A 15,118-nucleotide genomic window follows, 5' to 3' on the forward strand; every position below is an offset into this window, starting at 1 on the left:
GGACAGAAAGATTTGAAGACAAAGAAGGAAACAGAGAAGACCTTAAATAGCTCCATGATTTTGTTTCATTCTTTCTGTTTGTTTGATTACATTTAAATGTTTGATAATAAATATTAGTTTATGTGTAATACCAAAGGAGATTTTTTAAACCCTATTGCTCCTTTGCTTCAAAGGAGTTCTTGTGAAACACAAACTTTTAAATCTTTTAAAAATCTTTTAAATGAAGCTGTTATCAGAGCTGTTTCAGTAGATATGTGATGGCAGTCATGTATTTATTGAATGACAGTGGGGCAGATCAAGCATAAATGTGACTGGCTGACTGACAGCCACATCAACTCTCTCCTGGGCCTCCCCCAGTGAACAAACAGATTAGGGATGTTTAGAGATCTTTTGTTTCAATATTTTGGCATAGCTCACTGCCAAAGTCAGTAAATGGGTGTACTGCATTTACACTTGCTTTTGGTTTTGGCTTATTCTTGGGTGGAGATGGAGTCGGGAGACAAATTCTTGTTACACTGAGGATGTAACACATTTAATTGCATAATTTCGTGAGCAGCAAAAAACAACACTTACTATATTCAGCACTTCACTGCACCTTACTGAGTGCTGGCATTTGAGTCTTTCTCACTACTCTGTGTATAGAAATTTGTACATTACAGAGAGTGCAAGCATGCATATTTTTGATAGCCCTTCTTACAATCCACCTTAAATAAAGGTGGGATGAGGTTTTAGGTTTTAGGAAAGTGGAATTTGTTTTGGTCAGCTCAGATCATGCCAAAAAGTTTACTAATCCCTGAGAAAAGTATGTAATTTTTTTTATGTTGTAACTAGGGACCGAAAGTACTTAAAATCTCAGTGAAGCAGAGTAGGTGAGGTAGAAAGTCATTAAGATTACATGTTACATATCACGCATTGTCTCACTTTGTCTTAGAAAATTGTGTGTTTGTGTGTGTGTGTGTGTGTGTGTGTGTGTGTGTGTGTGTGTGTGTGTGTGTGTGTGTGTGTGTGTGTGTGTGTGTCCTCAGTGAACTGTATCAGTCTCTGCAGTATCTTCCAGCTGCAGCAGTCAGTTCAGTTTCTGTTCAGTCTGACTGAGGGAGGTTTTTGTACCACTGTTTTTCACTGTGTGAACACCCACTGACTGTTCAACCAGTGAGCACTCTGACAGTAATAAACTGCTGCATCTTCAGCCTGTTCTCCACTGATGGTCAGAGTGAAGTCAGAGTTTGATCCACTGCCTGTAAAACGAGCTGGAATCCCTGAATATCGACTACTAGCATAGTAAATAAGCAATTTAGGAACTCCTCCATCTTTCTGTTGGTACCAGGCTAAACAGTGAGAGCTGCCAGAGACATAAACATCCTGACTGGTCCTACACTTGATGTTCACAGTTCCTCCCACAGCAGAGCTCACTGCTCAAGGCTGAGTCACTGTGATCTGTCCTCTGGACTCTGAGGATACAGAGACAAAAACATAAAGCAGCTTCATGGTTTTGTGGGCTTCATTTCAGAGGGACAGATGTTGATAGAGGAGAGGAGTTTGATTCTCTGGACTTTACCTGTGAAGCAGCAGCAGAGGAGAGTCCAGATGAGGACGCAGATCAAAGTCATGTTTTTGATGAGGAGGATTTCTGTGGCTTCTGTTGTGATGAAGGACAGCTGTCAGTCATCCAGTGTTCAACTCTCAGGACTATAAACTCTCCCAGAGCACTGGAGCATGGTGCTGCTGATGCAAAGTGCCTCTCTATGGAAATTTGTTGACTCAGCCCAGTGCATGCTGCTGTCTGTCAGTGATCTTTTTTCAAAAATATTTTTACAGACGTTTGACTTTGAAAATATAAAACTGAAAATCATGAATTTCAATTGTTGTACTTTCTAAATCTATGCACAGATATAAGTGAATTTAGGTCAGCAAGGATGGAAATCAGACGACCACAACAACTGAAAGCATTTTCAGCACACCTAGTTCTAATTCTGGGACCATTTAAAAGATCTGCATCTGATGACCTGAGAGTTCTGACTGGGTTGTAAACAGTGAGCATGTCAGAGATATACTTAGAGGCCAAACTACTGAAAGCTTTGTGAAGTAATAAAACTATCTTTTTTTTCTTAAATGACTTCGTCATTGTTTGCAAATAGAAATTATTCATGCATTATAAAAAAACCTCTTATGTTTAGAAGTGGTATTTTGAAACTCCCTTGCACTGTTTACAAAAAAAGAAACAAAAAAGACACTTTGCAGGGCTGTAGACTAACTTTTTGCCACGGTTGCACTGGTGCGCCTAAATTTGTTTCTTAGGCGCGCCAGCACAAAAGTTAGGTGCACCCAAATTTTTCAACCGCATCGTTTAACACAGCAGTTTTACATGTGCACTTATTTTTTTTGGGGGGGGGGGGGTTATTGCTTTCCATACAGACAATATTGATTTGTAAATGATTAACTAACAATCTTGTGCTTGTGCTTAAAGTGCTTTGGCACTCTTTGGCAATATTGTAGACAATGTTAAACTTAATCATCATCCCGGCCTCCGATGATGACCTGTTTGCTGCTGCCTGCCGCTGAAAGGCAGTGGGGAGAGAGGACTGTTGGGCAGTGCATTTATCACGATTTGAGATGGAAAACTGTTCTTGAAGTACAGAGAGAGAGAGAGAGAGAGAGAGAGAGAACTGTGCATGAAGTGTGATTTTTGTCGTGGTGGAGGGAAAATAGCAAAAGTAAGAAGGAATTCATGACGATGTTTATCAAATGTGAAGCGTAGTTTGTTGCTTCTTTTGCTGTTGGTTCAGTAAATTTTGGTTGGAGAGAGACAAAACCTGCAGCTCAGAATCAGCGCAAAAAAGACGTAAACACAGCGCGGACCTGACGCATCAGAATCGGTGAGCTGTCAGCTTTCAGCCCCGATGCCATGTCCATGTACGGGCCGTCGGGTGAGAAAGCCGAGAAAGAGAAAGCTGATTCTGATGCGTCGGGTCCGCTCTGCGTTTACGTCTTTGTGTGGAGTCCGTGTACCTGCTCTCATTTGCTGTTTGGTGGTTGTTGAAATAGTTTTGTGAGCTTCAACCTGAGATTCTGACGTTTCTGGCAAAATACATTTATATTTAAAAGTCGATTCAGAATTTAATGAATCGATATCGCTTTATTCACCTGCCCTGCACTTTCAAATGTACACATGGACTACATGAATATCTGGACCACAACCAATCAGAGAGGTCCTGCCCCTGACTATCTTTGATTGGTTTAGACCACGATATGGCCATAATGTGTGTCTGCTGTTGACCACACGGAGACTTTCAGAGTTGCGGAGTATTTTTTTTTTTTTTGTTACTCAAACAGTTGGCCGCACCGGTGCGACCTAAGATTTTTTTTTAGTCGAACCATTGAAAAATTTGGTCGCAAATTGGTCGCACTCTAGAGCCCTGCTTTGGCTGTAAATGAGTCCCCAAACAAATGTTATTTACAAAGCATTCAAGAAGTTGTCATGTGTAATATTTTATCATGTTCACTAAACCATGGCTCAACATCGAGGTGTGAGCTTTACTAAAAGCATGTGACAGTGCCTTCAAATCAGGAGATCAACAAGTCTACAAAGAGGCACGCCAGTCTCTGCTTACAGGCATAAAAGAAGCCAAGCGCAAATACAAACACTGCATCAAGGAACACTTTAACACGAACAACTTGAGAAACATGTGGCAGGGGATCTCTTACTGGCTACAAAGACAATCGCACACAAACCCACTCCCCGGACATCAACTTACCTGACACCCTAAACCAGTTCTTCGCCCGCTTTAAACAACAAAACAGGGACACCATCACCCATCCTAATGTTTCAGAGAGGGACGATGCCCCATCCAGCTGGAACAGCATCAGGTCAGAACCACACTGCACAGAGTCACCGCAAGGAAAGGAGCTGGTCCAGACGGTGTAGCCGGTAGAGTGCTTAAAGCATGTGCAGACCAACTAGCAGAGGTTTTCACCACCATCTTCAACCTCTCACTGCTACAGTCTGTAGTACCATCCTGGTTTAAGTCAACCACCATCGTTCCAGTGCCCAAGAAGAACACAGTGAGCTGCTTGAATAACTACCGTCCAGTTGCTTTAACAACCACAATTACCAAATGCTTTGAGAAACTTATCATGTTGCACAATAAAGCTGCCATCCCTGCAAACCTTGATTCGTACCAGTTTGCATACAAGGTAAACAGGTCGACAGAGAATGCCATAATAACAGCTCTTCACGCAACCCTCACACACCTGGACAGTAGTAACATCTATGTGAGAATGCTGTTTGTAGACTTCAGCTCTGCCTTCAATACAGTTCAAATCCACAAACTGATTAATAAACTAAGCAACTTGGGACTCAGCAGCTCACTGTGCACCTGGATATTGGACTTTCTGTGCAACAGACCCCAGAACGTCAGGATGGGAAAGCACACCTCCTCCACCCTCATTCTGAACGTAGGCGTCCCACAAGGGTGTGTTCTCCAGTCCACACCAGTAACACCATTATAAAATTTGCTGATGACACCACCATCATAGGATTGATCAACAACAACGATGATTGAGCCTACAGAGAGGAGGTTCAGTATTTGAACTACGACTACGGAACAGAGCAGTTGTCAGCCACCTCCTGTACATGGATGACATCAAGCTGTATGCCAAGAGTGAACGAGACATCGATTCACTGATCCACACCACCAGGATATACAACAATGACATCGGAATGTCATTCGGACTGGAGAAATGTAGTCGGATTTTAACAAAGAGAGGGAAGGTAGTCAGAACGGAGGGGATTGAACTACCAGAAGGCAACATTGTAGACATAGAGGACAGCTACAAGTACCTGAGGATCCCACAGGCAAATGTGAACCATGAATTGGCCATCAGAAAAGCTGCAACCACCAAGTACCTGCAGAGGGTCAGGCAAGTCCTGAGGAGTCAACTGAACGGTAAGAACAAGATCCGGGCTATCACCACCTACACCCTGCCCGTGATCATGTACCCTGCTGGGGTAATAAGCTGGCCAAAGGAGGAGATAGAAGCCACTGACATAAAGACAAGAAAGCTCCTGACCATGCATGGAGGGTTTCACCCCAAGTCCAGCACCCTGAGGCTGTACGCTAAGCGGAAGGAAGGAGGCCGGGGACTGGTGAGTGTCAGCACCACAGTCCAGGATGAGACAAGAAACATCCACGAATACATCATGAAGATGGCCCCAACTGACAGCGTGCTCAGTGAATACCTGAGGCAGCAGAAACCCAAGAAAGAGAAGGAAGGCGAGGAACCATCATGGAAGGACAGGCCCCTGCACGGTATGTACCACCGGCAGATAGAGGAGGTGGCTGATATCCAGAAATCCTACCAGTGGCTGGACAAAGCTGGACTGAAAGACAGCACAGAGGCACTAATCATGGCAGCACAAGAACAAGCTCTGAGTACAAGATCCATAGAGGCTGGGGTCTATCACACCAGGCAAGACCCCAGGTACAGGCTGTGTAAAGATGCCCCAGAGACAATCCAGCACATAACAGCAGGGTGCAAGATGCTAGCAGGCAGGGCATACATGGAGCGCCATAACCAAGTGGCCGGCATAGTGTACAGGAACATCTGTGCCGAATGTGGCCTGGAAGTTCCGAGGTCAAAATGGGAGACGCCCCCAAGGGTGGTGGAGAATGACCGAGCTAAGATCCTGTGGGACTTCCAGATACAGACGGACAAAATGGTGGTGGCTAACCAACCTGACATAGTGGTGGTAGACAAACAGAAGAAGACGGCTGTAGTGATCGATGTAGCGGTTCCGAATGACAGCAACATAAGGAAGAAGGAACACGAGAAGCTCGAGAAATATCAAGGACTCAGAGAAGAGCTCGAGAGGATGTGGAGGGTGAAGGTAACGGTGGTCCCCGTGGTAATCGGAGCAGTAGGTGCAGTGACTCCCAAGCTAGGCGAGTGGCTCCAGCAGATCCCAGGAACGTCGCAGATATCTGTCCAGAAGAGCGCAGTCCTAGGAACAGCTAAGATACTGCGCAGGACCCTCAAGCTCCCAGGCCTCTGGTAGAGGACTGAAGGATAGACTGCTTGCAGGGGCGAGTGGGGAATTTTTTTTTTGTATGTATTGGTTTATCCGTATGTACGCATGTGTATGTATAACTTGTATATATCTTTTTTGTGTAAATGTAAATGCCTGTGCTATTGTGTAGATACTTACGTTATTTTATTTTGCACACAACGGATAGATGCCAAACTGTGTTTCATTGTTCTTGTAACAGTGACAATAAAGAGCTATTTTATTCTATTCTATTTTGTCTCTAGTCCAGGTCGGCCGTAATGAGCACTAGGTTTTGAAGATGTCCAGTACTTGTCAAAACTATTTAAACACAAGGACAATTCAGTTTCATATTATGGGATGATTTAATATTCCAGTTTAAAACAAAGTTATTCTTGAAGCTAGAATTTAACAGTGAAAAAAGAGACAGAAGGGGAATTTTAATTATTTTACTAATTCTAATGTGAAGTTTTCATTGGAAGCTGAATTTGTTACTGTCAAAAAGATGTATTACAGTGACTCACTGACTTTGAAGACTTAATTAAAAATTTCCATTATTTGAGTGACGTAATGTTTTCTTTCCGGTCGTTTTTCATTATGATGCATTATGAAACGTCCTTGTTTTTTCGATATAAGCTCATTGTATTAAAGTAGCATCAATTACATTTTCACTCTATCACTTGCTACCTCCCTGGACTTTTTGGGGGGAACAATAACAATAATAATAATAATAATAATAACAATGTGCAATAAAACATACACTCATACCTTTTATTCATACACTCATTCTTTTTATTTCTTATTTCTATTTTTTAAGTTAAGTTACTGTGTTGTGTTGTCTTGTTTGTGTTGTGTTGTGCGTAGTGCTGACGTGGGACAGTTTCCAGTTGTTCTAGGTATGAGTGTGCAGTGACAATAAAGAGTTATCTGTTATCTGTTGAAAGAGGACACACAGCACTTGGTGATCTCCGTGGGTTCTAGACTTTAGGCAGTTATTGTCTACAAATTTATATCCGAGTATTAAAAATAATTATTATATTTACAATCACCTTTATTTGTCAAATTAACTGTGTGCCTCTGAAAATGGGGGACAATGTCTAAATAGTGCTTGGAAAATGTATCATTGTCCAAAAACTTTTGGCTCTAACTGTATGTAAACTAACATTGTATGATGTTATTTGAAGAAGTCATATCGCTGAGTCATGGCTGCTGTGCAAACAGTGAATTATTTTGTTGAGTTTGTTTGTTTCAGAGTCAGAGAGCCGTGTCTCTCTACAGTCAGAGGTTTTTGTACGGTGGCTCAAAGAGTTTGTATCACTGTGATGCACATTCGGTGGAGGAACCAGACTGGATGTTGGAAGTAAGTTTATTCTCATTTACTATCAAATATTTTCTTTTTATTGAAGATCAATTAAATTTTGATTTCTGATTTTTGAATGAGAGAAAAGCACGTAACTTTACAACAAGTTTGATGAAGGAATTTTTAATTGTCCACTTGTCATGAAGGGTAATTCAGATCTGCTGTATCAAAATTACAACTGGAAAGAACAAAACAAAAATATAAAAATCATCTCTGTCTTTAGTTCCTTCTTTCACCCCAACCGGTCACAGCAGATGGCCGCCCCTACCTGAGGCTGGTTCTAAAGGAGGTTTCTTCCTGTTAAAAGGGAGTTTTTCCTTCAGACTGCGGTTAAAGTGCTTGCTCATAAGGGGGTCATATGATTTTTGGGTTTTTCTCTGTTTGTATTCTTGTACGGTCTACCTTACAATATACAGCGCCTTGAGGTGACTGTTGTAGTGATTTGGCGCTGTATAATTAAAACTGAATTGAATTGACCAAGGTTGGTCTTTGTATATGTTACTGGCCCACTTTTGTTCTGTGTGTGTGTGTGTGTGTGTGTGTGTGTGTGTGTGTGTGTGTGTGTGTGTGTGTGTGTGTGTGTGTGTGTGTGTGTGTGTGTGTCCTCAGTGAACTGTATCAGTCTCTGCAGTATCTTCCAGCTGCAGCAGTCACTTCAGTTACTGTTCAGTCTGACTGAGGGAGGTTTTTGTATGACTGTCTTTCACTGTGTGAACACACCTTGACTGTTAGGATAGTGATAACTCTTACAGTAATAAACTGCTGCATCTTCAGCCTGGACTCCACTGATGGTCAGAGTGAAGTCAGAGTTTGATCCACTGCCTGTAAAACGAGCTGGAATCCCTGATTGTCGAGTGCTAGCAAAGTAAATGAGCAGTTTAGGAACTCCTCCATCTTTCTGTTTGTACCAGGCTAAAAGATGGTTGTTGTTCCAAACATGAACATTCTGACTGGTCCTACACTTGATGGTGACTGTGTCTGCCACAGCAGAGCTCACTGCTCCAGGCTGAGTCACTGTGATCTGTCCTCTGGACTCTGAGGATACAGAGACAAAAACATAAAGCAGCTTCATGGTTTTGTGGGCTTCATTTCAGAGGGACAGATGTTGATAGAGGAGAGGAGTTTGATTCTCTGGACTTTACCTGTGAAGCAGCAGCAGAGGAGAGTCCAGATGAGGACGCAGATCAAAGTCATGTTTTTGATGAGGAGGATTTCTGTGGCTTCTGTTGTGATGAAGGACAGCTGTCAGTCATCCAGTGTTCAACTCTCAGGACTATAAACTCTCCCAGAGCACTGGAGCATGGTGCTGCTGATGCAAAGTGACTCTCTATGGAAATCATTGAAATGCCCTTGTCCATTATAAAAGGTTTACTCTGTGTTCAAGAATCAGTGATTTGGTATTTCTGTCTGCTGTAATTACATCTTTTTTTCCTCTTTCTCTTTTTAATTAATCCATTGAGTCATTCATAAAATCAGCAAATTGCATTTTGTTGATTATTTTTAAAAGCATTTTTTAAAGTTTCACATTGTGCATCTTTTTTTTTTTTTTTGTCTGTCCCATTTGGTTCTTTAGCCGTCAGAATTGTTGTCTGAAGACCAACAAGGATACCAAATGGATTTATTTTGCCAAATGGATCATCATGGCATTGCCGTATTGGTCCATTTGATCAACCTTTGTTGTTATTATTTATTTTATTTTCAGTTGTTACAGATGGGACAGACATGACTGGGGGATAGGAAAGGGAGAAAGAAAGAGAGGAAGGAAAAGAAAAACAGAAGGGAAAAGGGACAGTGAGAAAGGGCACTTACAAAGACAAAGAGAAAAAAAAATCTCCTGGATCACCTGTTGAGAGAAAAAGAATAGAAAACAAGCAAAAAAAAAAAAACAAAGCAACATACTAAACACAACACCATCACGTTAATCTAGCTAAGTGTGAACAGTAGTAAATACTAAATATTGAATGTTGTTGTGCAGCACGCAGGACAGACAGCGCACAATGTGCTTTGAAGTAGCAGCTAAGAAAGGTGTAGTTTATGTCTACGAACAGTGAACACCCGTGTGCACACCTGTGTGGATCAGTGCGCTTGTATACAAAAGGTTTCTCCATGTAACGGTCTGCTAGAGGGTGTGGAGGGCCATAGCCCCGTCCCCCAGGGCATGAAGCAGGCATGGAGGAGATCCAGGCTCCAGACATCCAGAGGCCCCAGAGTGCGAGAGCCCAAGGAGGACCACCGGAGGGGCATCCGTGCCACCCTCCTGGGAAGGGCTGAGGAGATCCCCAGACGAGGGGTCACCCAGTAGCCACGGAGCAGAAGCCAGAGGGGGCTGCACCGGCGTGCCCGCCGGCTCTGCCGGCAGCCAGCTGTGCCAGAGTGAACCGAGTCGCAGGCCCCGAGGCCGGAGGCCCGAGGGCCCCCTTTGCCCCGGAAGAGGCCTGACCGAGCGACAGGCACCAGGCCCCGCCAAGTAGCCACCGGGAGTGAGCTGGTGCATACCTGAGCGCCCAGCCCCGGACACCAAGAACCACCAATGCACCAACACCTGAGAGCATCAGTTACCGGCAGGGAGTGTGGTGAGGGGAGATAGACCTCCACACTTTGGAGGGCCTGGGTGTTCCCAGAAAGGTGGAGTGTAAGACCCGACCTGACATATAGACACAGACAAACAGGCACACACAGACACAAACATGCTTTCCCACCCTCATGCACACATATACAAACACTCAGCACTCACCCAACGTAGGGATAGATATACATGGACATGTACACACAATCATACTCCCCAAACATACTCTATATCCCGGGTCCAGGTACCCTCACCCCCAGAGGGGGAAACGGCACCCAGACCCAAGAGATGTGACCCTTTCCCCCGGGGTGGAGGCAAGCAGACCACCCCAGGCTCCGCAGCAGCAGGGAGGCCAATCAGACAGAGAGCAGCAGGTGTTAGCACGGCCCCTCCCGAGAACCCTCAATGTCTACATGGATTTAAAATTGAGAGGTGGGCACCGGCGCCAGAGGTAGGGTTGAATACACAGACCGTCCACTGGACGCCGTTAACGTGGTCACCCTCAAGGCCCTATATATATGTGTGTGTTATGAGAGTGTGAGGAATGTGGATGTCTAAGTTGTGGAATAAAATTGAGGCACAGGTGGCCAGAAGGGGACAGAGGGGGGGGAATGCCTCCCCTGCACCCTGGTGACACACCCGCACCCCAAGGCCCTACCTGTGTGGGTGGGTGTGGTGGAGCGGGAAGAGGGAAGCAGCCGGGGATGGGGAGGAAAAGAAGGGAGGGGCAAGATGCCCCTCCTTAGGGCCAGCTCCCCGCTGACCCCAGTAGGCACCCCCGTCCTCTGGTACCCACCAAGGCAAGGGAGCCCAGGCCCATCCAGACCGGGGCCTACGGCAGCAGCACCGCCAAGCCCCACAGGACCTGGGGCAGCCCACCCTACCCCACCGCAGAGGAAACTGTACCCACCCCAACATTCAATCATCTCCAGACTACACAAGAAAACAGACACCCAGGTTAGGTTTATTCTCCACCTCTCCTATGTCTCTCCCCCACCTGCAGAGTGGACTTCTGCAAGGATGGAACAACCTCCCTGCCAGTTGAAGAGCCCCCCAGTTAGGCCGATGCACCAGAGGCCCCCTGCGCCAGGGCTGAGCCCCCGTGCACCCACCCGCCCACAACCTCGGCGACACACCGACGAGGACCGAAGCCCCCAAGGCCCAGCCAGAGCCCCATCACGGAGACGAAGCACCCCCGAACCCCAAGCCCCCACGCCTGCCCCGGATCCACTCATAAGATGCACATTGTGCATCTTATGCTGAGCAAGCTTTGGTTGTGAGGTTTGGGCAGGCTATTCTGTGACATACTTAAAATCTGGCAATACAGTAGGTAAATATTTGCACGAAGAAAAGTCATCATTTCTTCATCTTGCTCTGTACTACACTATAAAGATTACAGCATAAAACAAATAAGAAGCACATCGTCAGAACTTATACTGAATCTTTGCACCAGACCGTGTGTCTTATTCATGGCCGTTGATCATTGGCTGTTGATTAATGGTCATGAGAATTTGCATATTAATGATCAAGGAACTGACCTCCCAGCCCATTGTTCATTCAGTGGGCTGGTTTCAGTTATTATGCAAATGTACTGTTTATAAGGTTGGAGAAACCTGCAGTCAGCTGAGACTGAAGAAGTCACTTGGATGAGTGATGAAATGATTCTCCCCTTGATAACATTACGTCCAGATGAACAGAATCAACCTTGTGGGTTATCAAGACACCATGTGTGTTAGTGCCTAATTATGAATAATATTACTCAGATATTGATCAGTGACAAACACAAAAGGCTACAGTTTCAAATATTTTAACTCTTTGACTGGTGAGAGTAAAATGCTGAACATTTGTCTCAATGCTAGATAGAAAGCACTCAGGCATAGAATTTAGTGTTTATATGAATGTCTGTGAATGAGGCATGTTTTATGAAGAGATTTGATTGCTCAAGCAGAGTAGAAAAGTGTTATATAAGAATCAGTCCATGTACCATTTACCATTCCTTTGTCTTCAGCCTGGACTTCACTGATGATCATAGTGACGTCAGAGTTTGATCCACTGCCTGTGAAACGAGCTGGAATCCCTGATGTTCTAGTGCTAGTGTAATAAATGGAAAGTTTAGGAGGATATTCAATCCCTCTGTTGAGGCTAGGCTAAACAGTCTGATACATAGACCTTATGACTGGTCCATTTGATGGTGACAGTGTCCCCCAGAGCAGAGCTCACTGCTCCAGACTGAGTCGTGGTGACCAGGACTCTGGTGCTACTAATGTACAGACACTCTCTATGGAAATGCTGTGAATCCAACTGGGACTTGGATAATTTGTGTCTTTATCAGTAGATCAATCATTTTTACAGTATTAAGGGAAATTGTTTTAAAACCTTTGGCATTTATACTAACTCAGTTCAGATGTTTATTATGTTGTTACATGGTTGACAAAACAATCAGATCATTTGACTGTTTATTGCAAATATGTGTTATTATATAAGTTATTTTTAATATAGCTCCCGTATTAAGAAACTGAATAATATTACGAATCTTTCTTGTAATATAACCATGAATAAAGTCCTTAAAACCTTTATAAATGTACCTGCACTGGAAAAAGAACTACTCTGGAGGTTTTCACTAATTCAGTAATTGCCAGTTTTAAAATTACCTGTGAAAGTGTGCAAATAAAAAGTCACAGACATGTTGCTCTCTACAGAAAGAAATCTTTGTTTTGTTCTGGGGGGTTTTTGGATTTGTTTTGGAAACTCATGTTCATGTCTGATGAGATGTTTACAGTAAAATCTTAAATTCACAGGTGTGTTGTTTTTATTTTGACCCTCACTGATCAGGAACATTTTCAGAATTTTGGATTCAGATTATTTTATCTTGATATAGATTCAGTGGATTTGCTCCACTTCTAAGGTCAAAGGTCATGAACAAGACTTATCCTGGTATCTGTTAATGGCCCACGTTTGTTCTTTAGTTAAATATATATTTGAACATTGAACACAACATGTATGCGATAGCAGTAGGACACAAATTTGTGATGAATCACTTTATTTTGTGTGTGTGTGTGTGTGTGTGTGTGTGTGTGTGTGTGTGTGTGTGTGTGTGTGTGTGTGTGTGTGTGTGTGTGTGTGTGTGTCCTCAGTGAACTGTATCAGTCTCTGCAGTATCTTCCAGCTGCAGCAGTCAGTTCAGTTTCTGTTCAGTCTGACTGAGGGAGGTTTTTGTATGACTGTTTTTCACTGTGTGAACACGCGCTGACTGTTAGGATAGTGAAAACTCTGACAGTAATAAACTGCTGCATCTTCAGCCTGGACTCCACTGATGGTCAGAGTGAAGTCAGAGTTTGAGCCACTGCCTGTAAAACGAGCTGGAATCCCTGATTGTCGAGTGCTAGCACCATAAATGAGCAGTTTAGGAACTCCTCCATCTTTCTGTTTGTACCAGGATAAATGGTCATTGTTATAAACATTCTGACTGGTCCTACACTTGATGTTCACAGTTCCTCCCACAGCAGAGCTCACTGCTCCAGGCTGAGTCACTGTGATCTGTCCTCTGGACTCTGAGGATACAGAGACAAAAACATAAAGCAGCTTCATGGTTTTGTGGGCTTCATTTCAGAGGGACAGATGTTGATAGAGGAGAGGAGTTTGATTCTCTGGACTTTACCTGTGAAGCAGCAGCAGAGGAGAGTCCAGATGAGGACGCAGATCAAAGTCATGTTTTTGATGAGGAGGATTTCTGTGGCTTCTGTTGTGATGAAGGACAGCTGTCAGTCATCCAGTGTTCAACTCTCAGGACTATAAACTCTCCCAGAGCACTGGAGCATGGTGCTGCTGATGCAAAGTGCCTCTCTATGGAAATGATCTGACTGAAAACAAGAACTTGAAATGTTTATATGTAACATACAGTTAATGCTAAAACTCACCAAATGTAACATTTTCAGTTTTTTGTAGTTCACAGCTGTCATTTTAGAAAATAAAATTAGGTGATGATATCAAAGAAAGTACATTCTCCTTCAGTTCTAATTCTTTACATGGTAGGACACAGACACAAAAAAGATTTTCACATTGTTAGAAAATTATTTAAAATTAATATCTGATGAACAACACCACAACATATTAAACTATATCACCTTTTATTAAAGAAGAATTGAGGTGTAATGGAGACACATTGTGTGAAAACTACACTCATAATCAACTTAAAACCCAGAATAACTTGAAGTAATACTTCCTGTAAGACTTTAGCATTTCTCATATCGTCAGTGGCACTGACATTTCTGATCTTTGATTTTCTAATCACATGCCTGTGATGGCTGAACTTGCTTTTCTCAAAAATAATCAAGAGTCTTAACTGTAAAGCTGAGCTCTGACTAAATAATGCAGCTGCCCAACCAATCAGACAGATGTATAGGAGAGCTGAGTGAAGATGGATGAAAGAGAAACAGGTGTCATATGTTGTACTACAAGATACTTAAACTCTCAGGAGGCTGCCATGAAGTACTTTCCTGATATTGTGTGACAGACCCCATACTTTATTTAGCAGTTTTAACGCTGTTGTTAATCCTCCTTGTGCTGCTCCTCTTGTAGAGTCTTAAGGAATGTGTGAGAATTTATTTAATATTTTGTTGACAGGATTGTCTGCAGTCTGTCTTTTGACAGTTTAAAGCAGGTGTTGCCTTCATTGTTGGCCAAAGCAGTTACCCACTTGAAACCTCATCTAAACAAAAATTGGGACTGGGCCATGTTCAACACTGTGTAGTATAATCTGTTCTTTTAACAACAGTCTATTAAAGTCTAAGAACTGTTGAGAAAGAAAGGGCTGGACTGCAGGTAGGCCAGTGCACCAACTGTACACTTTTACTATGAAGCCATGCTGTTTAATAGATGCAGTATGTGGTTCCGCTTGTTTAAATAAAATGTTGAGTTCAAAAACAAAATGTCAGATTCTGTAACATTTTGCAGTCTGATAACTCAGTCAGTGTAATGTGCTAGTGTCCATGTTTAACTCGTGTGTTTTGAAGGAGATCAGAGCTGCTATGAAATCACAACAGAAGGTCATTTTATGGAAGCAGAGAGTCTGTGCACCGTAACTTTGTTCTGTACTACATGTTAATGGATTAGCTTGTTCATCACAGCACTGAGCAAATAATAATCAAGA

This window comes from Pelmatolapia mariae, linkage group LG22 (assembly GCF_036321145.2).
Source record: "Pelmatolapia mariae isolate MD_Pm_ZW linkage group LG22, Pm_UMD_F_2, whole genome shotgun sequence".
NCBI lineage: Eukaryota > Metazoa > Chordata > Actinopteri > Cichliformes > Cichlidae > Pelmatolapia > Pelmatolapia mariae.